Here is a 25,301-nt window from a genome sequence, read left to right on the forward strand (position 1 = left end):
ACCGAAGGAGCGCCATATGGCCACACTGCTGCAGCTGTGGCGTCCTTTCAAGGGCACAAAAAGGAGCCACTTTTTGCACCCTTGAAAGGTTGGATTGGGCTGTGGTGTGTGGTTGCCTGGGCCCCGATCCAGCTAGGAAAGGGGTGGCATCCCACTGCCCCTTCGGGGTGGTCTGTCAAGCCCCTCAGTTGGGCCCTTCTCTGCTCTCTCTTTGCAAAGACCTTTTTATTTCAGCAGGACTTTGTCTTCAGGTTAATGCAGGATCTCTTAATGGGGTATATTATGTTTTGAGAGCCAGCGTGGTATAGTTGGCCTACAACCCTGGAGACTAGGGTTCAATTCCCACTTGGCAATGGGAACCCATTGGGTGACCTTTGGAAAGTCACACACTCTCAGCCTCCTCAGGGGAAGGAAGTGGCAAATCTTGTCAAGAAAACCCTCTCATAGTTTCATCTTAGGGTCGCCATAAGTCAGAAACGACTTGAAGGCACACTACGGAGTTTATCAGACAAGGGAAATTGGAAGTATAGTCCAATGGCAATCTGAATGCAATCATGTGGTTTAATGTTATTGCGTGAGAGGTGATCACATGCAATTTCGGGCAATGGGAAGTCAGTCCGAGCGCAATTATAGGCTTTCACGTTATAGACTACCACAAGCAAATCCAGGCAATGGCAAGCTATTTTCAGGTAATGGGAAGCCAGTTCAAACGCAATTCACATTCATGTAAATTCACTGAACTAGTGAATTCATGTGAATGTGTTCTGGCCCCACTTTCTTTTCATTCGAAATTAAGAGAAATTCCTCCCGTGTGATAAAGTCCTATAACATCAATTAAGTTTTTATCTTGTCGCTAAAATGAGTCCCCAGCTTGTTGGAGGCACTTAGCTTACAATTGTAAACCACTTAAAGACTCTTTAGGTGGTATGAAGTGATATATAAATGAAGCTGCCATTGTTATTGCTATCTTTTTACAATGTTTTAATATGTTTTTAAGGGTTGCAATTTAATAGTTTTTTTAATGGATCTCATTAGTTAAGACTTCTCAAACTTTCAAATGAGTTTCTAGTGCATGAACTTCTTAACCTGATGTGAGCCAACTTGGGTGCCATTCTGGGGAAAAGGTTGCATATATAATAAAGCAAAGCAAAATAAAATCTCCTGAGTGGGGTGCCAGGGGGATGCTCTCTCCCCTTGGGCCCCATCCAATACAGGACCACAGACTCCTAGCTTCCAAGAGCTGGAAGGGTCCCCCAGAGACCACCAAATCCAACCCTCCACTCAATGCAGGATCTCCAGCTAAAGCATCTCCAGCGAGAGGCAGATGTCCAGCCTCTTTTAGAAGACGTCCAGGGAAGGAAACCCCAGCATCTAGGCAACCAGTCCCATTGAAGAACTGCTTTCACTGTCAAACAGCTCTTTCTCATGTTCAACCAAAATCTACCCTTCTGTAACTTCAGACCATTAGACTTGGTCCTCCTCTCTGGGGCAGCAGGAAAGAAGCCTGCCTTTCCTCTCTGGAGCAGCTTTTGTGGGGCAATGTTTCCACTATGATTGAAAGTGAATCACTGATTGGGTTATATATGACCGTCATTCCCATTTGAAATTCTATGATTCTATCTCATCCCTCAGTCTTTCCTTCCCAAGGCTGAATATGCCCAGTTCCTTTAACCTTTCCGTGTAAGATTTGTTCTCTTACCATCCTCGCTGTGCTGCTCTCAACCTGCTCCAACTTATATCTTTCTAAAAATGAGGCTCCCAGAACCGAACCCAGGACTCCAGAGGAGGCCTGGTCAGCCCAGACTATAATGGGGCTATTCCTTCTCTTAGAATCATAGAATCATAGAATCATAGAATCATAGAATCGTAGAGTTGGAAGAGACCACTAGGGCCCTGATCCAGTCCAACCCCCTGCCATGCAGGAAATCCAAATCAAAGCATCCCTGACAGATGGCCATCCAGCCTCTGTTTAAAGACCTCCAAGGAAGGAGACTCTATCACCCTCCGAGGAAGGAGTGCATTCCACTGTCGAACAGCCCTTACTGTCAGGAAGTTCCTCCTAATGTTCAGGTGGAATCTCTTTTCCTGTAGCTTGCATCCATTGTTCCGGGTCCTGTTCTCTGGAGCAGCAGAAAACAAGCTTGCTCCCTCCTCAATATGACATCCTTTCAAATATTTAAACAGGGCTATCATATCACCTCTTAACCTTCTTTTCTCCAGGCTAAACATCCCCAGCTCCCTAAGTCGTTCCTCATAGGGCATGGTTTCCAGACCCTTCACCATTTTTGTCACCCTCCTTTGGACACGCTCCAGTTTCTCAATGTCCTTTTTGAATTGTGGTGTCCAGAACTGGACACAATATTCCAGGTGAGGCCTGACCAAAGCAGAATACAGTGGCACTATTACTTCTCTTGATCTAGACACTATACTTCTATTGATGCAGCCTAAAATAGCATTGGCCTTTTTAGCTGCCGCATCACACTGTTCACTCATGTTCAACTTGTGGTCTACTTGGACTCCTAGATCCCTTTCACACGTAGTTTCATTCAGCCAGGTGTCACCCATCCTATATCTGTGCGTTTTATTTTTCCGCCCTAAGTGCAATACCTTACATTTCTCTGTGTTGAATTTCATTTTGTTAGCTTTGGCCCAGCTTTCTAGTCTATTCAGGTCATTTTGAATCTTGATCCTGTCGTCTGGGGTATTAGCTATTCCTCCTAATTTGGTGTCATCTGCAAATTTGATAAGTATGCTCCCAATTCTGTCATCCAGTTCATTGATAAAGATGTTGAATAGCACTGGGCCCAGGACAGAGCCCTGTGGGACCCCACTGGTCACTTCTCTCCAGGATGAAAAGGAGCCATTGTTGAGCACCCTTTGGGTTCGGCCGGTCAACCAATGACAGATCCATTTAACAGTTCCTTTGTCTAGCCCACATTTTACAAGCTTGTTTGCAAGTATGTCATGGGAAACCTTGTCAAAGGCCTTACTGAAATCAAGATATACTATATCCACAGCATTCCCTTCATCTACCAAGCTGGTAATTTTATCAAAGAAAGAGATTAGATTTGTCTGGCATGACTTGTTTCTCTGAAACCCATGTTGACTTTTTGTGATGATGGCATTGCCTTCTAGATGTTCACAGACTCTCTGTTTAAGGATCTGCTCCAGAATCTTTCCTAGAACTGATGTCAGACTAACTGGATGATGATTGTTGGGATCCTCTTTTTTCCCCTTTTTGAAGATGGGGACAACGTTTGCCCTCCTCCAGTCTGCTGGGATCTCTCCTCTTCTTCAGGAGTCCTCAAAGACTATTATTGCCAATGGCTCCGATATTACTTTTGCCAGTTCTTTTAATACCCTTGGATGGAGTTCATCTGGTCCCGGAGACTTAAATTCATTTAGATTAACAAGGTGTTCCTCTACTATCTCTTTACTTATTCTGTGCTGAAATGCCCCTATTCTGTCCTCTGCTCCATTATCCTCAGGTTGAGCACCCTTTGCCTTTTCTGAGAAGACTGAGGCAAAGAAGGTGTTGAGTAATTCTGCCTTTTCTCTATCTCCTGTTAGCATTTTGCCATCTTCTCCACGCAGTGGCCCTACCGTTTCCTTCTTCTTCCTCTTGCTGCGGACATATCCAAAAAAGCCCTTTTTATTGTTCTTAACCTCTCTAGCAAGCCTGAGTTCATTCTGCGCTTTAGCTTTTCTGACTTTACCCTACAAATGCCTGCTATTTCTTTGAATTCCTTTTTTGTGATTTCCCCCTTTTTCCATTTCTTATACATCTTCCGTTTCAAACTCATCTCGGTTGAAAGTTCCTTAGTCATCCATCCTGGTTTCTTGAGACACCTCCCGTTTTTCTTTCTCACTGGAACTGTTTGAAATTGTGCCTTCAGTATCTCCCTTTTGAGAAAGTCCCATCCGTCCTGAACTCCTTTATCTTTTAGTATTTCTGACCACAGGATCACCCTCAATACTTCTCTAAGTTTACTGAAATCCGCTCTCCTAAAGTCTAGGATGCGTGTCTGACTCTGCCTGGCTTCTCCTTTCCACTGTATTACAAACTCCAGGAGAACATGGTCGCTTCCACCTAATGATCCCACCACTTGCACCCCATTAACCAAGTCATCCTTGTTGGTTAGGATCAGATCTAAAATAGCTGACCCCCTTGTTGCCTCTTCCACCTTTTGGACCATGAAATTGTCTTCCAGGCAAGTGAGGAATTTGCTAGACCTTGAGGATTTTGCTGAGTTTGACTTCCAGCAAATATCAGTATAGTTGAAGTCGCCCATCACTACTACATCTCTCTTTTCTGACTGTGTGGTCATCTGTTCTAGAAAGATATCATCCAATTCCTCAGTCTGACTTGGGGGTCTGTAGTAGACTCCCACCATAACATCCTTGTTGTTTCCCTCCCCTTTGATTCTTATCCAGATGCTCTCCACCTGGCTTCCATGATTGATGTCCAGGATCTCTTCACTGGTGTAAATATCTCTGACATATAGTGCTATTCCTTCTCCTTTCCTGTTTGGCCTATTTCTCTTAATAAGGTTATACCCCTCTATTTCCACATTCCAATCATGAGACTCATCCCACCAGGTTTCAGTGATGCCTATTATATCATATTTGCTTTGTTGTACTAGGAGTTCGAGTTCATCTTGCTTATTTCCCATGCTCTGTGCATTAGTGTAGAGACATCGCAGACCATGGTTCCCTTTTACTTGCTGCCTGTGCAAGTTTTTTTGCCTCCCACTGTTGGGTCCTTGCACTGTTTGCCTTGTTTCCTCTATGTCAGTTTGACTATTTTCGCCATCCCTTTTGCCTTCCTTAATATTGTCTCCCTTCCCCTCGGAACTCAGTTTAAAGCTCTCCTGATCAAGTTCTTGAGACTGTTGGCAAAAACATTTCTTCCAACTGGCGTGAGATGCAACCCGTCTGTTGCAAGAAGTCCCTCCTCATGGAACCGCAGCCCATGATCGAAGAATCCAAATCCTTCTCGGCCGCACCATCTGCGAAGCCAGTTGTTCACATCTGCTATTTTCCTCTCCCTTCCTGGATCATGCCCTTCAACTGGCAGAAGAGACGAGATGACAACCTGTACATCCATTCCTTTCAGCTTCCTACCAAGCGCCTCGTAATCCCTTTTGATGTTCTGAATGCTGTGTCTTGCAGTATCATTAGTTCCCACGTGGACCAAAAGGAAGGGGTATTGGTCAGTAGGCTTGACCAGTCTTGTCAGCCTCTCTGTCACATCACGGATCTTTGCACCTGGAAGACAACACACCTCTCGAGACATCTTGTCAGGCCTACAAATCACTGCTTCTGTACCCCTCAGCAAGGAGTCCCCCACTACGACCGCACGCCTCCTCCAAGGCTTAGCAGCGACTGTTCCCTCGGGTGGGACTCTCAGGCTCCCCTGTTCTGTCCCAGAAGTCTGTCCATGCTGCTCTTCTTCATCCTCCTTGATAAGGGAAAGAGCTTGGAATCGATTCTCTAGCTGCAAGCTCCCCGAACAATTCCTTCTTGGCTTACTTCTCTTTGTGACATTCCTCCAGCTGTCTGCCTCCTCTGTTTGGCAAGTGACCTCTTCCACCCTAGCATCTTCCTCTGCGTGGTACTCATCCAAGATGGTTAGTTCTATTGAGTCCAGGAAATCCTCTTGTTCCCTAATATGCTGAAGTGTAGCTACTCTGGACTCCAGCTGCTGCACTTTCTCCTCCAAGAGTGCTACCAACTTGCACTTGGTGCATGTGAAGTTCTCCACTTCTGTAGGCAAGAAGAGAAACATCCCACAAGAGTTGCAGGTGACTGCGGCAGATCCCTCGTTGTCCATACTGCAAAGTCTTTAGTAATAAATATAACAGTCAAGCTACTGGGAATACTTCTTTAAAGGTAAGTACTGGCTGCTATCTTACACTTAAAGGGAAGGTTCTGTTTCAATATCTGATTCTAACCTGATGCCACTTGAGCAGAGTTGTTGAGTTAAAGAAAATGAAAGCAGCTCCTCTCCTTCTCCTCTCTCTGGCCGGACTGTTCTGGAAGGCTCTGGAAGTTGGTATATAAAGCTAGTCTGCTAGCTCCGCCCCCTTGTGACTCACAGATGTGAGTCACAGAAGCTCCTCCCCTTCAGCAACGAGCACACGGTCTCAAGCACACAGTCTCAAAATGGCTGCCAAGCAGCTCCTCTCTTTCTCCTCTCTCTGGCCAGACTGTTCTGGAAGGCTCTGGAAGTTGGTATATAAAGCTAGTCTGCTAGCTCCGCCCCCTTGTGACTCACAGATGTGACTCACAGAAGCTCCGCCCCTTCAGCAATGAGCACACGGTCTCAAGCACACGGTCTCAAAATGGCTGCCAAGCAGCTCCTCTCCTTCTCCTCTCTCTGGCCGGACTTGACTTGGAAATTATACTTCCATTAATGCAGGCTAAGAGAGCATTCGCCTTCTTTGCTGCAGCAGTACACTACTGGCTCGTACGTACGATCAACAATAATCCCAAGGTCTTTTTCACACAAGCCCATGTTTTGATTTTTATCATCATTATTATTGTTCACTGGACACACTGAAATGCCTTTTCTCATTGAGGAGGAAAATATCTGTGAATATCTCCCCCCTCCTCCACTTTTCTTCCAGTGTTTTTGGGAATGCGATGGCAGCCCAAGGTAGAGATATCCTCCTTCCATGCATTTAAAAGCAAAGAAGGCCACATTTTTCATTGATGCTGAGTCTGTTGCTCCAAGCCAACGCTATCAGCAGCTTATCTCTGTGCAACTTTTTCCATTCCTCCGCACCAAGGGAGTTTGCTTGTTTCCGAGTAAAATGTCATTATAGCTATCAGCTTTCAACAGAATACCACCAGCCATAAATTTTTAATACACCCCTGTCTGGCAGCGAGACAAAGAAAGTACTCAGGGACTCCGGAGGAAGAGGAAATTGTTTGGGGCGGAGTGGCACAGGAGAAGAGGATGGCATGCTTTACAAAAGAGAACATGGACTCGCTTCCCACATCTGTCTGGCTTGGTTCGCATTACCTGCAGCAGGTAATTGTATTGAAACAGGTGTGGTCCCTCCATCCCTGACCTCTTTATCTGAGGGGTATGCAGGTCTGTTTCTGTTTGTCTGTCTGCATCTGTTAGGAGTTCCCTAGAGTCCACTATCTTGGTTGCCTAAGCTTCCAATTCCAGGGACAATGGTTATGGTTCCAAAAGGCAGACACAACACCAGCGTTTCATGACTCAGGCCCAGGGTGCTTGAAGGAGCGCATCTCCCAATATGTGCTTGCCTGGAAAGATCTTCAAGGGAAGAATATCTTCCTCCCCCACTGCCTTCCCAGTCATAGTTGATGGGAATAGTCTATAAGCACTTTGAAAGGATTGCCATAGAATCACAGAGGGCCTGTACAGACCGGCCTGAAAGGCTGTCCTGTGGATGGAGTCATGGCGCAGCATCCTGATGACACAAGCCCTGACTCTGCCCATAGGGTGCCATGATAATAATAATAATAATAATAATAATAATAATAATAATAATAATATAGTTTATTTGTAACCTGCTTTTCCAAAATTTTGATCAAAGCGGCGAACAATTATTTATAAAAACATTCCAATAAAATCAATTAAAAACAGCATTAAAAGCAACATAGTAATACTAACGACAAAAGGGCCAGATGGAAGGGGAAATCGATATATACAGTCCGGGGTCATCAATAAAAAGGGGTAAGAGAAGGTTTTTCACGGTGGGAAGGCTTGGGAAAAGAAATACGTCTTCAGATTCTTTTTGAAAAGAGCTAAGGATGTGGTGGAGCGAAGCTCATCTGGGAGACTATTCCAATATCTTGGGGCCACGATAGAGAATGCTCTCTGTGAGGTCCTCACATAGCATGTTGCTGGGACCTCCAACAATTTCATCCCTGTTGATCTGAGTGTGCGGGGCGGATTATATGATGCCACATGCCACTCCAGATGGTGCATGGTATCATGACGCACCTCCAGCACTGCATCTAGATGACACATATAAGGTGTCGTATAACTGCACCGCTGTGGCTTTTTGCGGCTCCTTTTTACGGCCTCCAAAGGCTGGATCGGGGCCATGGCATAAGGTTGCCATGGCCCCAATCCAGTGCAAAAAGGGGCAAGTGGAGGCTGCCCCTCCAGGGTGGTCTGTATAGTCCCAGAATCATAGAGTTGGAAGAGATTTCAAGGGCCATCCAGTCCAACCCCTTCTGCCATGCAGGAACTCTCAATCAAAGAATTCCTGACAGATGACCATCCAGTCTCTGTTTAAACACCCCTAAAGAAGGAGACTACACTGCTCTCCATTGAGGGAGTGTGTTCCATTGTGGAATCTCTTTTCCTGGAGCTTGCATCCATTGCTCCATTGTGCCCTATTCTCTGAAGCAGCAGAAAACAAGCTTGCTCCCTCCTCAACATGGCATCCCTTCAAATACTTAAACAGGGCTATTGTATCACCTCTTAAGCATCTCTTCTCCAGGCTAAACATACCTAGTTTCCGATTTCCGAAGTCTCTCATCATCGAGCTCCATGGTTTCCAGACCCTTCACCATTTTAGTGGCCCTCCTTTGGACACATTTCCAGTTTCTCAACATCCTCTTTGAATAGTGTTGCCCAGAACTGGACACAGGATTATTCCAGGTGGGGCTTGACCAGAGCAGAATAGAGTGGGACTATTAGTTCTTTTGATCTAAACACTATACTTTTATTGATGCAGCCTAGAATCGCATTGGCCTTTTTAGCTGCCGCATCACACTGTTGACTCACGTTCAACTTGTGGTCTACTTGGACTCCCAGATCCCGTTCATACATATAACTCTCCTTAAGCCAGCCATCACTAAAAGTCAGCATGGGTTTCTCAAAAACAAGCAATGCCAGTCTACTCTCATCTCTTTTCTTGACAGAGTCACAAACTTGGTAGACGAGGGAAATGCTGTCGATGTAGTATATCTTGATTTGTCAATGTCCAAGATGCAAAGAGATCTTGTAGCACTTTTGAAACTAACTGAAAGAGAAAAGTTGGGCTGCACTTGGAGTCCTGTCTCCAGTTCTGGGCACCACAATTTAAGAAGGTTCTGGACAATCTGGAGCGTATCCAGAGGAGGGCAACCAAAATGGTGGAAGGTCTGGAAACCAGCAAGCCCTATGAGGACTAACTTAGGGAGCTGGGCAGGTATAGATTACAGAAGAGGAGGTTAAGGGGGGATACGAATGCCCTGTTTAAATATTAGAAGGGGTTTCATGTACAGGATAGAGCAAGCTTGTTTTCTTCAGCTCTGGAGACTAGGATTCAAGCCACAGGAAAAGAGATTCCACCTAAACATTGGGAAGAGCTTCTTGACAGTAAGGCACTGCTGCCTCAATGGAGGGTAGTGGAGCCTCCTTATTTGGGGGCTATTTTTAAACAGAGGCTGGATGGAAGGTCTTTGATTGTGAGTTCCTGCATGGCAGAAGGGGGTCGGACTTGATGGCCCTTGGGGTCTTTTCCAGTTCTACGATTCTACGATTCTATGACCTTCCAGCAGCAGCTTTATGTAGACACTGAACGGGAAGGAAGATAAGATTGGACCCTGTGGCATGCCACAGTTTAATTTATGCACTCCAGCTTTCATCCAAGACTGAGACTCTGGTTCCCAAACCAGATTAAGACAGGCTCAAATAAAGACATAAAAAGAGGTACGGACAGAAGCATATCAAGAACTGTAATGCTAAGAACACAAATTACGGGATTAGTCGAGTTAAGTATTAAAACTACATGGCGCACAGTGTAGGACTGAAACGCCATCAAAAGAGCAATTCTAACATCACAGAGATGCACAGATTGTTAAGGCCCTGGGTGCATTACAAAGGCCCTGATCCCGCATCAAAAAGAGTAAGTGCCTCTTTACGCTCACTGAGTCACTGATGATTCGGGATTCATGAATTAGAATGCGCTGCCACCAAATGTGTAAATGTATGTGGAAGGCACCATGGCAATGTGCAAGGCACAAAGGTACCGCATGCAAAACTTTTCCCCTTGCAAACCTAATCTGAATACGGACATTCTGCATCAGACAAAAATGTCTGATCCACTTAGAATCATTACATTATCTGAATATTGAATCAAAGAGTTTGAAGCACTTGAAAGGCCAAACTAGTCATTCCCTGGCCATCCAGAAATATGCAACCAAAGCACCCCAAGCGCTGACCGTCAGCAAGTTCCTCCCAATGTTTAAGTGGAATCTCTTTCCCTGTCACTTGAATCCATTGCTCCATATCCTAGTCTCTGGAGCAGCAGAAAACAAGCTTCCTCCATCCTCAGTATGACATCAGATATTTAAAGATGGCTGTATGATATTATATCATCTCTTCATCTACTCCATGCTTCAGTTCACTGCAGCAATCCTAAAGTAGGCAAGATGAAGAAATGAAGACTATCTTTCATACAATCACAGAATCCTAGAGCTGGAAGAGACCTCAGGAAGGGCCCTGATCCAATCCTACCCCATTCTTCTGCCATGCAGGAACTCTCAATCAAAGCATACCCAAGAGTGGCCATCCAGCCTCTGTTTATGAGACCTCCAAAGAAGAAGACTCTATTGCTCTCTGAGGGAGCATCTTCCTCTGTCAAACAGCCCTTACTGTCAGGAGGTTCCTCCTAATGTTGAGCTGGAATCTCTTTTCCTGGAGCTTGAGTTCATGTCATAGAATCATAGAGTTGGAAGAGACCGCAAGATGGCAAAAATCATAGAATCATAGAGAGACCCCAAGAGCCATCCCCTCCAATCCCCTTCGGCCATGCAGGAACTCACAATCAAAGCATCCCCAATAGATGGCCATTCAGCCTCTGTTTAAAGACCTCCAAGGGAGGAGACTCCACCATAATCTCCAAGGAAGGAGTGTGTTCCTCTGTCGAACAGCTCTTACTCTCAGAAAGTTCCTCCTAATGTTGAGCTGGAATCTGTTTTCCGGCAGCTTGCATCCATTGCTCCATTGGGTCCTATTCTCTGGAGCAGCAGAAAACAAGCTTACTCCCTCCTCAATATGGCATCCCTTCAAATACTTAACGAAGGCTATCATATCGCCTCTTACCAGGCTAAACATCCCCAGCTCCCTAAGTCTTTCCTCATAAGGCTTCATGGTTTCCAGACCCTTCACCCTTTTGGCCGCCCTCCTTTGGACATGCTCCAGTTTCTCAACATGAAACCAATTGGGGGAAAGAGTCGAGACAGCCGGACTTTTGCCTAAACAGAGAGAGGCCTGCTAGTTCCTGCTCTTCCTTGGGCGCTTCCACTTTGGCGTCCGTCCGTCCGTCTGGTTCTTCTGAGAGGACAGTAAAGTTTGCAAAGTTTCTGGTTCCCATAGCAACTAAGTTTTCTTCCTGCGCCTCTTTTTCCCATTCCTGGGCTGAACGGTTGCATCTTCTATGACCTTTTGAACCACCTGCCGGCAAGAATGGATTCTAAAACACACTGAAGAGCCCAAAGCCTAAACAGCAGGAAAACACTGTATAACTTACGACAAATGCAAAATGATTGAGTGTTTCCATTCCTTCTTGCTGGCGAAAAAAACCCCTCCTCCTTGAAGTCAGTGAGTTGTTCCCTGGATAGTCCGACGGAGATGTAGTTTCCTTTGGCACCTAGCAGACAGCAGCAATTGGTTTTGTCAGGTGACGGGGGCACTTGGATGGAGCCTGGGGTGGCTTCTTGCCTTGCCCTCCTCCCTGCATTATTCATGGCAAACGCCAGGCAGAACCCTCTTGGAGTCTCATGCAGGAGAAAGTTCATGCAGGGAAACAGCTGGACTTTTTGCATCCCATCTGGAACGCATGCACTCAAGTGAAGTTTGGGAAAGTCACACATGGCATAATGTTGAGTTAAAGATGGGCCAGTGTACATGGATAGGCATCATGCATGGATGCATATGTCCATTTAGAATCATAGAATCCAAGAATTGGAAGAGATCGCCAAGGGTCCAGACCTTTTCTGCCATGGAGGAAGCCCTCTCTGGGATAGATGGCCATCCAGCCTCTGCTTAAAACCAACCTCCAAAGAAGGAGACTCCGGCCCTGTGCAGACTGTCCTGAAAGGCTGACATGGGGACGGAGCCAGGGCATCACGTCCAGATGACCCACATCCTTAACTTTGCCCCAAGGGCACCATGATGCTCCAGATGGCATGCGGTGTCATGGCACGCCTCCGGCACTGCATCCAGATGACACAGTGCCTAAGGGGCGCCATATAGCCATGTTGCCACAGCTATGGCACCCTTTTGAGGGAGCAAAAAGGAGCCGCTTTTTGCAGCTCCTTTTTGTGCCCACGAGGGGCCAGATGGGGGGCATAGCGTGAGGTTCCCACAGCCCCAGTCTGGCAGGCCACCCCTGCAGGCCGCCCCTTTGGGGCAGTCTGTAGAGCCCCTCCATCCTCCGGGGCAGCAACATTTTCTGTTGTTGAATAGCTCTTACCATCAGGAGGTTCCTCCTAATGTTGAGGTGGAATCTCTTTTCTTGGAGCTTGCATCCATTGCTCCACTGTCCTATTCTCTAGAGCATGAGAAAACAAGCTTACTCCATCCTCAAAAGTGGATCCCTTCAAATATTTAAACATGGCTATCATGCCACCCCTTAACCTTCTCTTCATAGGATCCTAGAGCTGGAAGGGATCCCTAAGGGTCATCCAGTCTAATCCCCTTCTACCATGAAAGAACACACAAGCCAAGCTCTCTCTGTGACAGATGGACATCCAGCCTCTGTTTTAAAAACAGCCTCCAAAGAAGAAGACGCCATAATTTTCCAAGGCATCAAAGTCTTCCACTGTTGAACAGCTCTTACTGTCAGAAAGGTCTTCCTAATGCTCTTTTTCTGTAGTTTGAACCCGTTGTTCCAAGTCCAGGTCCTATTATTAATTAATTAATTAATTAATTAATTAATTAATCTCCCACCTTCTTCCCAGGGCAGAGACTCAAGGTGGCTTACAGGTCTTAGCTACAGGAAACAAATTTGCTCCATTCAGGAGTTGTATGCTGTTGGAAAAATTAGACAGTGAGTTTCTGAAACCTGAATCCAAAGGGTTAATTTCTGTAGTTTTTTGTGGGGCTTTTCAGGCTCTGTGGCCATGTTCCGCGTTTCGACAGCATCTGTGTCTGGCATCTTCAAGGAATGCTGGCCTGGAAGTGAGTGGGGTGTGTGTGTGTACACACACACACACACACACACACACACACTGTGTGACCCTTGGTAAAGAGGAAGTGATTTCCATGTTAATCTGCATATTGTCCTGTTCTTTAATGGCAAGGCCTCAGGCTGGGCAGATATGCAAAGAGCATCTGTGTCTATTTACTTAATGGTTCATTGTCTGCTGGGAAAACCCCTGACTCTGGGTGGCTTTCATTTGCATTTTGCTGGATCTTGATTTTGCTGTTTTTCAGGTCCATTTAGAATCATAGTAGCCAAATTCTGGGGCTTGACAGACGGATGGCTCTGTGCCGCCCGTCTTTCCCCCTCATTGATGCCAGAGCAGCCAAACTGCGCAGCACCAATGCACTGCCAAAAAGAAGCTGCCTACAGCAGCTTCTTTTTGGCAGCACTGCAAACAGGAAGGGGTGCTGCCATGACGCCACTTGCTGTCTGCAAAGTGCGGATGCTGCGCCATCATGGCAGCCGCAGTGTGGACCGGAGGCTGCCATGATGGTGCCGCGGCCACAAACTAGGGTTATAGAGCATGCGATTGCTGCGTGCTCCCAAACCCTAGTTTCAGTGCCAGCATGCCGGTTCCTGTCCGTCTGTCTCATGCCTTTGTTTACTTTCAGGGTTTCTTCTTTCTTGTTGAAGTCGTCCAGGTGTTTGTGGGTTTCAGTGGCTTCCCTGTGCATCATGGTCCAGAATGTCAGTGTTTTCAAACAGCATTTCATGCCCAGGATGGTTTATAACATGTTCTGCTACTGCTGCTTTTTCTTGTGTTCCCGTTGCTGGCAAAAGGTCAGGAATAAACTCTTCTAGAACACGGCAGCATAGCCCAAAAAACCCACAAAAAACTATGGATGCCGGCCATGAATGACTCCACATTGGTCAATTTCTGCCTTGATGGTGGCGCGGGGGGGGGGGGGGGATGTTCTTGTGAATTTCCTACAACCCCTGCCTTCTTTTGCATAACTTTTTCATTGCATCTTTTATCGGACTATGGCCCTACTGTTGGAATACAGTTTATCTGCTGAACATTGTAGATATGTTTTGTTTCTCTTGAGTAATGTCTGCTACCAGTGTAAAGCCTTGGTGTTTCAATTGACTCATCAAGGCATGCCAGGAATCAGTTCGACAATACATAGTCCTTGTGATTTAACCTGGATTCCTTCTGCTGATGGTCTTCTGGGACCAAGGCACACCTCAGTTTCACAATTTGCAACTGGGGAATTGCAGCAGGGAATGCCGAAATATGTTGCCTTGGAGAGGAAGAAACCGCAAGACAAGAGCCTTGCCTTCCTCTGAATTCTGCTCCAGCATATTCTCTCTAATGATGGAGATGCAGAGCTTGGTTGTTATTACGGAGGAAAAAAGAGGCCCTTGCAGAGAGCCTTCGGATGAGAAATTCTGCTTCGGCGGAGCGACTGTGCTTTCATCTTGGCCCTTCTCTGATTCAGGGAATTTGCTGCTGTGGGTCAGCCTGGGTCGCACAATGTCACACAGTGTCGCAGGGGACACTTTGGAGCCAGTCCCCTTTTTCAGAAGGTAATGAGGAAACCAGAAGCTTGGGTTCAGCCATAAAAATTCAGCCTTTTATGATCCTTTGCCTTGAATCAGAAAGGAATGCTTCAGAACCATTGAGGAATTAGAACCTGCTTCTGTCTAAGTGCAAATTGCAACAGCTTTGTTCTTCCAGTAATGCTGCTAAGGAGGAAGCCACAATGTCCTCCCCGTTCTTCCAAGGAAACAAATTAGCCCCCTCCAAAAGCCATTTTGTTAAAGCAAATTAGAAAAAGATTTCTGGTAGGTCTGTTTATGTGAGAAAGTGAGCCTGATGTGGTGCTTTGAGTGATGGTCTAAGACTCTGGAGACCAGGGCCATGGAAACTTCTACCTTCGGCAAGTCACGCTCTTTCAGCCTCAGAGGAAGGCAATGGTCACAAGGCTCTTCTTCCCGAGGGTTGGTGTCACCTGGAGCGGTCACTCATGATGAGGGGGGACTTCCATGAGTGACCGCACTTCTGGGGGTGGGACTTCTGGCAGACTTCCTGGGTATGCAAGAGCATGCGTGTGCGGCTTGAGATGGCCCCGCGTGGCCCCAGAGAGCAGTTGCTCAGCCCTGGAGAGAGTGGGGAAGCAGGCATGTGGCCCCAGGAAGGGCTGGGGACAGAACGGGTATCACCCCTCTCTTCTGGGGTGTCACCGTGTGGCCTGTAGCCCCTGCCCCCCCCCCTTGATGCTACTGCTCTGAATAAATTCTGCTAAGAAAGGGGCTGTACAGATGGGCAGCATGCAGCCGCCCCTTTGCACCCCAGATTGGTGCCGGGGCAACCACAAGCAGCAGCACCAATCCCAACTCCAGAGAGAGCAAAAAGAAGCCATGAAAAACAGCTTCTTTTTGCTCCCTGGAAGGGGCATCATAGGTGTGACGGCACACCATGATACTGCCCCTTCAGTGCTGCGCCATTTGGATGCTGTGCCAGAGGTGTGTCATCATGGCTCGCACCATGTACACTGGCATGCACCAAAATGGTGCCCTGCTGGCAGCGGTAGAGCTTTGAGCATGTAGACGCTCACCTCACTTCCTCAATGTGACACCCCTTCAAATACTATCATATCACCTCTTAACCCTCTCTTTTCCAAGCTAAACATACCCAGCTCTCCAACTCTCCCCATAAGGCATGGTTTCCAGGCCCTTCACCATTTTAGTTATCCCCCTTTGGACATGTTCCAGTTTCTCAACATCCTTCTTGAATTGTGGGGCCCAGAATTGGACACAGGATTATTCCAGGTGAGGCCTGACCAAAACAGAATAGAGTGGCACTACCCTTCATCTAGACACTATATTTCTATTGATGCAGCCTAAAATAGCATTGGCCTTTTTAGCTGTTGTTGAGTCATGTTCAGCTTGTGGTCTACTAGGACTCCTAGATCCCTTTCACACGTATAAGTCTCCTTAAGCAAGGTCTCCTCCATCCTATATCTATGCATTTCATTTTTTTTTTACCTAAGTGCAGTACCTTACATTTTTCCCTGTTGAAGTTCATTTTGTTAGTGTTGACCCAGATTTCTAATCTATTAAAGTCATTTTGAATTTTGATCCTGTCCTCAGGGGTGTTAGCTACTCCTCCTAATTTGGTGTCATGTACAAATTTGATAAACATGCCTTCTATTCCTTCATCCAAGTCATTGATGAAGATGTTGAATAGCACTGGGGCCAGGACAGAGCCCTGTGGGACCCCACTGGTCCTTTCTCTCCAGGATGAAGAAGAGGAGCCATTGTTGAGGCCCTTTCTTCATGTTCTGATAGTCCCCCTCTCCACCAAAATATCCATCTTTTGTTGCCAAGAGAGAGAGACGCTAACAACACGTTTCCAGAAATCTTCCAAGCAGCGAGAAATTGAAATCTGGGCAATGACAGGTGTGAAGGAAGAAAGAAAAGGCACATCAGTAGCGCAGTGTGATGGATTAGTCGGACGCGTGAGCTCCCCTGAACCTGTCCAAAGGGTCCTCCTTGTGGCTTCAGACAAATCCTTCCCGCCGCTCCTTTGACAGAATGTGGGGCTCACATGTTGCACGTACAAATATGCGCCGGAGCAGGTGGCACCTTCCAAACATGCCACCCGCCTTATCTGAGAGAGAGAACAAGAGAGACGTACACACGTCTTGGAGCTTTGAATTGCGCTCTCAACATACTCTTGCCTGGGGCTGGCTATATTTTAAATATGAGTAATTGCTCTCTCCGGATTTTCCAGAGGAGGCCAATTCCCTCTCCTCGGGAATCTTCTCACTCTTGGTGATCGGTAATTGTTTCTGCAAGAAACACAAAAGTCAGGAGGGGGAAAGGGGGAGAGGAAGAGAGCCAGGAAGGCGTGGAACAAATAGCTCTGGATAATGAAGCATGCCTTGATGCTTAGTTAGCTGCTACTCGAATCAAAGGAACAGGAGTCGCAAAGGGGAAGATTTGCATCTCCAGGGTGGAGACAATGTGCAAATCCCAGCCCTGGATTTGCCATTCCTCCTGGGCAAAAGAGGCTTCCTTCTTCCCAGCCTGGAGCATCCTGGAACCAGTCAAAGGCATGGGCCATGATGATGATGATGATGATGATGATGATGATGATGATGATGATGATGAGACAACCTTACCTCTGGGAAGCAGCAGCAGAAGGAGGAGGAAGCTCTTGTGATTTCACTAACCTGCACTGCAGAAAAGTAGCCAGCCCTCCATCTCCATGTAGCAGATATTCAGCAAACAAATGAATTCCCCTACTATTCGGTTCTTAGAAAAAACAGAAACATACTTCAGAGATAGACCCAGCTAGATGATAACACAGCTTTTATTGCTAGCAAGTTCTCAGACTGGAATTCGCCATTCCAACCAAATTCTGAAACCAAGAACAAAACAAAATCCCACAATTTATAGGCAATAGACACAGAAAACTCTGTGGCAAATTCTATGGGTCAATACAAAACAAACATATAGAGATTTCTTCAATCAGAGTAAAAAAATGAATACATTAAAACTCAATTAATAGGCATTAGGAACCCTTATGCCACATGCCATATTTTCTCTTATCAATCTTGTTATTACTAAAGGGGCTCCATATGCCACTCGCAACCTTGTACTTAGTCTACACTTTCCTTAGCAACATCCCTTATTTTGGCTTACAGTCTCCACGTAGCGTCAAGCTTTTTTTAGTCCTTTAGTATTTTAGTCCTTTCAGTCTTCTATTTCTTCTATGATATGCCCCTTAGTATGGACCACTAAATAAGCTTTATCAGTGACTCTACGCATTGCATTATTTACACATTCGGTCAAAAATTAATCCTGTAAAGATTTCTCTTCCTTTAAAAATTTAATAAAAGGTTGTTCATGTCTCTGCTTTCTCATTCCCTGCAGCAAGGCTGTCTTTTCTTTTTTCTTTGAGGGACCCTGGAAAAGCTGAAGCCCAGAGTTCGGTCTGTATGCCGGAGCGGCCATATGCCAAACCTGGGAAGGCTGAGCTACTCCTGATGCCCCAGCACCATTCGCACTCTGGTCAGTGCCCACATGGTTGCCCCACCAAGATGCTGAGAAGAAAGTGCTGGCAATCCAGGCCATGAGTTTCCTCAACCGTTTGTTTCCATTATTAACCAAATGTCCAATGAATCACTGGAGCCTCCGGTGACTCTGAAAGGTTGCTCTTTGCAGGCGGAGGACAGGAGGGCTGCGCATCCATTTGTTAGGAGGGCGCTTTGAGGATTATGTTTTCCTATCATGAGATGAAACTTGCTTCAAAGAGAAGGCATGGAAATGTAATCCTACCCAGGGACAGAATGGCCGCAGTGGTTTAATTGGTTTGCTTTTCAGGGGATCACATTTGCACCGCAGACCCCACTGGCCTGGTCCATTTGCATTTCATTTGCATCTCAGTGGAAATGCATGTTTCGCCCCTAAATTCTTCCAGGCATGCTATCCATGGTTTAAAAGACGACCAAAACAAATGCTACTGTGTGAGCTTTGGAGGATGTGTAATTACAGCTGTACCCAGCATCTCCTTCTGCTGCCACACTGCAGAATTAATGCAGTTTGAAACTGCTTTAACTGTCATGGCTTCATCCTGGGGAATCCTGGGATTTGTAACTTGCTGTCGCACCAGAGCTCTCTGACAGAGCAGGACAAATGTTTCACAAACCTACAAACCCTAATAATAATAATAATAATTATTATTATTATTATTATTTATATCCCATCTCTCTACAAAATGCAATTGAGGCGGCTTACAAGATTAAAAATATACAATCCGAACCCTCAACCCGCCCCCCCTTAAAATACAGTTAAACAATGTAGAATTTAAAATATGAAACATACTTAAAAACAATACAATAACTGAGATGAAGTCGGAGGTCAGCAGTTAGATTTCCTTCCGATGGCCGGAGAACTATTCAGGGAAGGCCTGCCAGAAGAGATCCGTCTTTATAGCTTTTTAAAAGCTGTTGAGGGTGGTAATATGATGGATCTCATCTGGAAGGCCATTCCACAATCTGGGTGCAATAGCTGAGAAGGTCTTCTGGGAGGTCAAGGAGAGCCTTGTTTTCTAAGCCTGTAACAGGTCCCTCCCTGAGGATCTAAGTGTGTGGGGAAGATTATATGGAAGGAGGCATCCCGAAGATAGGTTGGACCCAAGCCATTGAGGGCTTTAAAGGTGATCGCCAACACCTTGTACTGGGCCCAGAAACTGATGGGCAGCCAGTGGAGTGATCTTAGGATCGGTGTTCTATGGTCTCTTCTGGATGTACCAGAGACCAGTCTGGCTGCCATGTTCTGAACTAATTGAAGTTTCCGGACCAAGCACGAGGGTAGCCCCATGTAGAGTGCATTGCAGAAATCAAGGCGTGAGGTTACCAGCGCATGTACTACGGTCTCAAGGTCCCTTACTGCCAGGAAAGGGTGCAGCTGGCGTAAATCAGCCAAAGCTGATAATAGGCGCTCCTGACCGTCAGATTCACCTGATTTGTCATCTGAAGCAATGGATCTAGGAGCACCCCCAGACTGCGAACACAGTCCTTTGAGGAGAGTGTGACCCCTTCTAGGACTGGAGGTTGTATCCCGATGCCTGGGTTCGGAGCCGATACCGTAAGTACCTTCGTTTTGTCTGGATTCAGCTTCAACTTGTTTTCCTTCATCCAATCCATTACTGCCTTAAGACAATAATTGAGAGGAGAGATGCCATCTGAAGTCACAGCTGAAGACCAAGACATGGAGAAGTATATCTGGGTGTCATCAGCGTACTGATAACACCCCGCCCCATGCCTCTGGATGATCTCCCCCAGCGGCTTCATGTAAATATTGAAAAGCATTGGGGACAGGATGGTTCCTTGTGGGATGCCACAATTAAGCTCCTTCCTTGCTGAGCAACTGCCCTGAGCACCATCCTCTAGAATCTGCCTGAGAGGAAGGAACGGAAACTCTGAAGCGCAGTGCCCCCTGTTCCTAACCTTCTCAGGCGATTCAAGAGGATGTCATGATCTATAGTGTCAAACTCTGCTGAGAGGTCCAGTAGCACCAGCAGGGTCACACTACCCCTGTCGATGCCCAGAAGAAGGTCATCAGCTAAGGCAGCCATGGCAGTCTCCACCCCAAATCCCATCCTAAACCCTAGAATTCCAAGGCATTGAGCTGTGGCAGTTAAAGCAGTGTCAAACTGCTTTAATTCTGCAATGTACATCCAGCCAAAGAGAGAAGGGTAACCCAAGCTGCAACGACATTGCAGAATTAATATAATTTGACACTGTTTTAACTGCCATGGCTCAGTGCTATGGAATCCACAGCATTCAGCTATGGTAGTTAAAGTGGTATCAAACTGGATTGTTTCTGCAGTACGGATTCAGCCTTCGTTGAACCCTGTGCTTGCAGACCTTTCCGTGGATCATAGAATCATGGAGTTGGAAGAGACCACAAGGGCCATCCAGTCCAAACCCATTCTGCCATGCTGGAAATCACAATATTCTGCTATGCAAGCTTGTGTGGGGTGACAACATTGCCCAATGGATTATGCAATGTGGAATGTGCTATGTGCAACCAAGGGGACTAGTGACTCACAGATATAACTCACAGAAGCCCCACCCCCACAGTAAAAAGAAAAAAACACTCTCCCAAGAGGCACAAAAAATTCAAACACTCACCCACTCAAAATGGCTGTCCAGAAACTGCTCTCCTTCTCCTCTCTGGCAGGGACTGGCCTGGAAAGGCTCTGGAAGCAGTTATATAGAGCTAGCTCCACCCCTAGTGACTCACAGATGTGACTCACAGAAGCCCAACCCCTCAGCAACAAGCACACTCTCCCAGAGTTTTAAAAAGAATTCAAACACTCACCCCACTCAAAATGGCTGCCCAGCTCCTTCTCTCCTTCTCCTCTCTGCGGCAGGAACTGGTCTGAAAGGGCTCTGGCAGGAGTTATATAGAGCTCTTCTGTAGCTCCACCCCTGCTCTCCTTCTCCTCTCTGGCAGGGACTCTCTGGCATGGCAGAATGGGGTTGGACTGGATGGCCTTTGGGGATCTCTTCCAACTCTATGGTCCTAGGATTCTATGATTGTAGGCAATGGATTCTTCTCAGAGCAAAGGAGGAGAGAGGGAGGTTTCCCAGTCGCCTCGGATGTCTATTTTTGTTTTACGTTTTTAATTTTTTGCACGTTTCTTGCAGCATGCGCTTCCTGCACCCCTGAGCTGTACATACTTACAAAAACGCAGGAATATATGAAACGATGGTTGTGCATTGATTCCTGTCCAATTAGAAAAGCCAGGGGCCAAAATCAATGGGTTGTCAGCATGGAATGAGGCAGAAATATCTGCGACGTCTCTCTGTGTTGCATTTTGCAATTACAGACAAAGGAGAATTAAAAGCCAATTAAATTTTTTGAAAGGAGAAAGAAAGAAAAAAGAGTTGGATCCTTTAATAGGGGAGAAAGGGGAGGAGGAGAAAAGGGGAGATGTCATCCTAATGAAAGAAATTTCAGCCACCCCAAAGTTCATTTGCTTCCCCAAACAAGAGGACCCTGAAAACATGTTTGGAATGAATGGGTCCTGATCTTAATAGAACAAATCAAAAAAGACAGGCTTAATAGGTCAAGCTGTCAGTCATAGTAGGAAAACTTTGGAATCCAATGACAGGAGAGTGTTTTTCCTCCTCCTCCTCCTCCTCCTCCTCCTCTTGTTCTATGGTATTTTGGTGGAATGAAATAAACTGACAGAACAGTTACAGAAAGCACTCATCTGAGAGACTGGATTCTACCCCCCCAAGAAATATATATCATAGAATCATAGAGTTGGAAGAGACCCCAAGGGCTCTGATCCAGTCCAACCTCATTCTGCCATGCAGGAACTCTCCATCAAAGCATCCCCATTGACAGATGGCCATCCAGCCTCTGTTTAAAGACCCCCAAAGAAGGAGACTCCACCAAAATCTCCAAGGAAGGAGTGTGTTCCACTGTCCAACAGCTTTCACTGTCAGGAAGGTCCTCCAAATGTTGAGCTGGAATCTCTTTTTATGGAGCTTGCATCCATTGCTCCCTTGGGTCCTATTCTCTGGAGCAGCAGAAAACAAGCTTGCTCCCTCCTCAATGTGACACCCCTTCAGATATTTAAAGAGGCCTTTCATACCACCCCTTAACTTTCCGTTCTCCAGGTTAAACACACGCAACTCCCAAATCTCTCCTCATAGGGCCTCATGATTGATTTCCAGAACCTTCACCATTTTTGTGGCCCTCCTTTGGACACATGGCTCCAGTCTCTCAATGTCCTTTTTGAATTGTTTTGCCCAGAACTGGACACAATATTCCAAGTGAGGCCTGACCAAAGCAGGATAAAGTGGCACTATGGCTTCCCTTGATCTAGAGATTATATTTCTGTCGATGCAGACTAAAATCACATTGGCCTTTTTAGCTGCCGCATTGCGCTGTTGACTCATATTCAACCTGTGGTCTATTTGGACTCCTAGACACATCATGAGAAGGAAGGACTCCTTGGAAAAGATAATAATGCTGGGAAAGGTGGAGGGAAGGAGGAAGAGAGGAAGGCCACAGGCCAGATGGAGGATGGACTCTATGAAGGAGGTCACAATGGGTTTTATGGGGTTTCAGGAAAGAAGCAGAGAAATGCAGGACAGGGGTCTTGGATATGTCTCATCCAGATTGACTCAACAGCAGTTGACAACAACAAATGTTTGCTAGAAAGTTGTTGGGCCCTCAGTTCCCTGGAAAGGACCAGTTGAGAGAGTAAAGAAGTCCTGGACTCAGATCCAATGCATTGTGGAAGATGCCTTGCAGATGACACAAAATTAGGAGGGATAAGCAAGTGTTAGACTGTGACATTGGGAGACAAAGGGTTTTGGGAGGTATTATTTTTATTTGGACTGGCTTTATTCTAACCAACCAACATGTAATCAGACCAACAAAGCATACAAAAGACAAAAAGAAACCATCATATAATAAATATTCAGCTATGCCATAGACATCAGTGCAACGCAATACATTTCAACAATTAGCAGTAAAAGGCTTCCTAATCCCTATCCTCCATCTATCACTTCATCCTTTATCCACCTTACTTCTATCACTTTTCATACTTCCTTTTTTTCTTACTCTGACTTATCTTCTTGAGAAACTTTCCTCATTTCTCCTGTAAGCTTCTTATATCGCGATTTTCTTATCCTATTGATTTTTCTGAGATTAGGTTCAGAAACCCAACTCTCTCTCCTACCACTTTTTCTTGAATCTTCCCTCTGGTTTATTTGTGATCAGATCAATTAGTCACTATATTTTCCATATCCATTCCTTTGCACTGGGCTTCCTTCTTCTTTCCATCTTCTGGCGCATACTGTCCTTGCCACTGTTTTCAGGGAGACCAAGATTTGAACCCCAGCTCAGCCACCGAGGTCCATTGGGTGACCATGCGCAAGTCACACTCTCTCAGCCTCAGGGGATGACTATGGCAAACCGCCCCTGAAGAAACCAGCCAAGAAAACCCTATGATAGGTCCACCTTACGGTGTCCATAAGTCAGAAATGACTTGAAGCCACACAACAGCAACAACAACAAATATCATAGAGGAGAGGATCAGAATTCAAAGTGACCTTAACAGATTAGGAAGATGGGCCAAAAGTAACAACATGAATTGCAACAGGGAGAAATGTAGGAAAGTACACTTGGGCAGGAAAAATGAAATGCATAGATGTATTATAAATAAATGGATGGATGGATGGATGGATGGATGGATGGATGGATGGATGGATGGATGGATGGGGGACATTTGCCTTGAAAACAGAGTCTTAGTAGACCACAAAATGAACAAGAGTCAACAGTGTGATGCAGCAGCTGAAAAGGCCAATGTGATTCCAGGCTGCATCAAGACAGGGATATTGAGGGAAGTACAATGATTATTGTGTGTTTGACTGTTCTCTTGGATAACCTTCCTAATTCACCCAAACCTGGAGCCATCCTCAGGGAGTCCTAACGTTTCCCAGCCTCTTGCAGAGCTCCAGCTCTTTCCCCCAACAAGTAAAGTGAAGTTGGCGGTTGGCAGGAGAGAGACCTGCAAGAACTGTTCCTCCTTCCATGGGAGGCTGAGAGAGATACAGATGGACATCTGTGTCCACTGCTCCCTGGACACAGCTGGCCAGTCTCCCTCCACTCGGGGGGCTCATTTTTAAAGTCACAAAAGGCCCTCCCCAGCCTCAGTCTTACAAATTAGACAGTGCAGGGGAATCCATTACAGTTGGACAGCTTTGGGCCAAAGGTCTATCAGCTGGACCCGTATCAACAACGGTGTCCAATTCAAAATGGATCTGAGTGCTTTTATCTGCAATACGTCATGTAAATTGCACACCACAGGCAAGAAACCAAGACATACGAAAACAAGGGGAGGGAGGGAATGCAATGAGAAAATTCCCAAAGCACCCCAACTTCCTCTTTAAATTCACCCTTGACTGTCAACCTCAGAGAAGCCTCTCCTTCCCTCCTCCTGCCTTAGCTCTCCCCGGTCGATAACAGTGCTTTCGTTTTTTGATGGGGGGACATCTATTCTTACAGACCGTCTGTCGAAACAAGAAGGGAGCTTTGCACTAGGGAAGATGACCCTCTGGAGGATATCACATGACTGAAATTGGAAGTATAATCCAGTGTCATCCTGACGCAATCATGCGTATTCACATTATTGTGCAAAAGGTTACCACACATGATCGCTGGCAGTCCGAATGCACTCCAAACGCAACCACGCATCAGTCCACAGTTAAGTAAATTCGGTGAACTAGTGAAGTCACAAACCCTGTTCCTAGGCAGCTCCGCACTCAGTGCGCTGTTGTTTGGCGTGATGCACATGTCTTCTTTGGTCCAGTCCGGAAGGGGGGGTTGTTTTAACGTGATAAAAGTGAATAGATGCTCCTTTTAAAGTGAATAGCACATGTTCTTTCAACCCTTCTTCCCGCCCCCCCCCCAACCTCTTTTGCAAATTGTGGGGTCCCTTGGTTCCTCTCTCTCATTCACCTAAAGATGCTATGCCCCAGTCATCTGGAGTCTCACTGAGCATGCGCAAGGGGGCCAATGTGCAATTAAGAACCCACCGATGTGATGGCTTACTTTGCACAGACTCTGGGTTGCATTCAGGAG

Source organism: Sceloporus occidentalis, unplaced genomic scaffold, assembly GCF_023333645.1.
Source record: "Sceloporus occidentalis isolate IW3139 unplaced genomic scaffold, rSceOcc1.0.p SCAF_4, whole genome shotgun sequence".
Lineage (NCBI taxonomy): Eukaryota > Metazoa > Chordata > Lepidosauria > Squamata > Phrynosomatidae > Sceloporus > Sceloporus occidentalis.